This window comes from Ochotona princeps, chromosome 3 (assembly GCF_030435755.1).
Source record: "Ochotona princeps isolate mOchPri1 chromosome 3, mOchPri1.hap1, whole genome shotgun sequence".
Classification (NCBI taxonomy): Eukaryota; Metazoa; Chordata; class Mammalia; order Lagomorpha; family Ochotonidae; genus Ochotona; species Ochotona princeps.
The window spans coordinates 36,950,088-36,953,489 of NC_080834.1; positions in this window are offsets into that span (position 1 = coordinate 36,950,088).

Below are 3,402 nucleotides of genomic sequence, written 5' to 3' on the forward strand. Positions count from 1 at the left end.
TAATGCAAAATATTAATAAAAATTAAAAAAAAAGAACTCCTGCTAATAAATAAGGGCTAAATTGGGATTCAGTTACTAAAATTTGTAATAATCAGAATTATGGAATGTTTGTGAGTACTGTTCATCATGGATTATTAAAGCAAGACTAGAATCTTGAAAAAAAAAACAAATAAACAAAAAAACACAGGGACTTTGATGATAAGCATGTGCTTGCTCACCTGAGTAGATGAAGGCAAGGAAACACTCAGGGAGAAGGTTCTGTGCTTGCTAACGGGGGCCAAAAGCCATGTTAACAGCCCGGAGCAAGCAGCAAAACTTATTTAATGGCATTTTCAAGAAGTGTAACCCTAATATTCCTCTTTCACTTTCCAAAGACACATTCCACTACTTTCCCTCAACTGCTTTTGAGGAATTTTCTCTTAGTTTTTATATTTTTCCACACTTCATCATCTTAATCTTCAAAGGAGTACTTAAAGGTACGTAGAAAGTTGAAGATGATTTTATTTTGATGTCAACCTATTTTGCAATTCATGTTTTGTTCTTTTGATACTGCTCTTTTCCCGTGAGCATCTTGACACTCCTGATGTGCTGTTCTGGACTTCCTAAGCTAAAGTTGCAGCTTTACCTTGTACAAAACAAAACGAGAAAAAGAAATCCAACTTACAAAAAATGTATTTTAATCTTTTTAAATTATGCTTTAGTTTGCTGTTGTTGTTAAGATTTAGTTTACTTCTTTGAAATACATGGTTACAGAGTGGAGAGACAGAGAGAGGAAACCTCCTCTACTGGTTCATTCCCCAAATGGCCACAAATGGCGGATCAAGTCCAGTATTTAAACCTACCATCACACAATGCTGGCCCTAAGTTCTACTTTTCTAATATGCAAATGTTTCATAGAGGTTTTAAAGACTGACACATAGGATCCTGGGCCATAGGTGGTAATTCAAGAAAGATCAATTCCATCTTTGTTCATGTTAAGGGAAGTACAAATATGATGTTAACAACAACAACAAAAAAGGCAAAATGAAGTAAGAGCTTTTTTTTTTTTTGAAAAGCTTGTGAAAAAGTAATATTGAAAGTTAAGTTTGAGCCCCACACAGTAGCCTAGTGGCTAAAGTCCTCACCTTGCATGTGTCAGGATTCCATGTGGCCACCAGTTCTAATCCTGGCAGCCCTGCTTCCCATTCAGCTTCCTGCTTGTGTTCTGAGAAAGCAGTCGAGGATGGCCCAAAGCCTTGGGACCCTGCACCCATATGGGAAACCTGGAAGAGGCTCCAGGCTCCTGGCTTCAGATGGGCTCAGCTCTGACCACTGTGGCTGCTTGGGGAGTGAATCATCGGACAGAAGATCTCCTGCTCTCCTTCTCTCCTCCTCTCTTTGTACCTAACTTTACAATAAAAATAAAATAAATCTTTTTAAAAATTCAAGTTTATTCTAGTCAAAGGATTTTTTAAATCCATGGATAGTATTTTTTCTTCTAGTTTCCCATGAACCTTTTGAAGATTGTTGACACAAGCTGTGATCCATGTTAGTATGTTAGTGACTGTCACTCTGTTTTAGAAACATGTGCATTTCAATTGCAGACTTTTTCTTTCCTGTCACACAAATGTAAAACACACGAACACAATAATCACCCCTCTCTAGTCCGGAGAAAGTGAAGCAGCTTCACTGGGTCCACATGACTCTCAAGACTGGGGTGGGGGAGGCTGACTTCTGGAGTGAGCTAGGGACTTGGCTCTGCTCCGTATGTCTATCTAATTAGGCTGGGCTAGGTGTGTTCTCAGGCAGATGATGAAGTGAGTGCTTGCAAGCACATGTGCACTCAGAACAGGTACAGCTCTTCGTGTCAAGCCAGGCTCATCAATCGAGTGAAGCAGGACCCATGGAAGAACAACACACATTGTTAGGACAAGGAAAAGATGAGGGGGAGTAAAGCCTCATATTATAAATCAAAGTCCACTATCTAGACGCTTCTTTTGGAAATTCTTATCATTTATGTGTAGCATAATCCTACCCACCAAGTATCCAGTGTTCTCTTTGCAAACTATTGGCTCTCAAATCTCTATTTTTAAACTGGTGCATATCACACATGATGAAAGATGCCATGGGGAATCTGAATTACAGATAAATGGCAAAAATACTTGTCGTGAAAACACAGACAAAAATGTTATAAAAGAAACACAATCATGTTAAAATAATGTGATTAACTAAAATTCAAATTTAACAAGGCATCCTGCAACCTTACCAAGTTTGGCACCTCTCCAAATCTAACTTTCTCCTGATATGTATGTTCCCGAGGAATATTTACGCAATCACTCAGGCTTCAACATGTCCTAACCAATAGGTTAGCATTTCTACAGGTAGTATTTCTGTCTCCCTGTTTTCCTCTTTCAGGAGTTTCTCTATTATACACCAAAATCAAAATTTCAAAGTCAGGAAAATAATTCCCCTTTCCCCTCTTCACTGTCATGGCATCTCTCTAATCTGGACAGTAACATGTTCCTGGAAGAGGTCCCGGCACCTCCTTCACTGGTCCACCTTCCTGATCGCACATTCTCTTATCGCTTCATCATGAGCCTCTCCATTTAGGATTCTGCTAACTCACCATTTGCTCCATTCACATATTAGTTGTGATTATTATGTGAAAACCCAACTATCATATCAGGATGCTCCTCGGTTAAATCTGTGGCCTGAGAAATTCATTTTGCCTCATTTTTGTTGCCTGCAAATAAAAAAAAATAGTGACGTTGATGTTTCCTGCATTGTGGTAGGAATGAAATGAGCTAATGTTTACAAAGCCTAACCTGAATATCCAGGCACGGAGCAAACGGCAAACACAGGGACAGAGGAATGGCTATTGTTATTATGCGCTTTTTCTCCTTGTAATACAGTTGCCCATGCTTCATCCCGAAGACCCAAATACTCGTCCCACAGGATTCTGCTCATTAGGAACACGGTGACATCATGATCAACAGCAAATAAGCAATTTCTCAACTATGTTCTTTCTGCATGTTTTCTTTCCACACAATGATTCCAATGGCACATGATATTACTCATCTTTCTCTGCTGATCAATTGCCAACTCTTTTGTTGAAGTTTGGATTGACCCAACTTTAATGTATCTAAATTAAAATTCATTAGACTCACAGGTAAATCTCCTGGGTAAAATATTCAGTGACTATCACAGTTGAAATGTCCCTGAGTTAAGTAGCACTTCATGCTCTGTCTTCCTATAAAGCATGAGATTAAATGGTTTTTCAAAAATATTTAAACGTATTGCTTCCTAGGAAGATGGTCAACACGTGTATAAGTACAGCGACTATCTTAAAGACTGCCATTCCCCCTCCCACTGCGGGATGTATTGTATCAGGAAACTCAGTGCCAGGGTCCCTCCCTGGGCTGT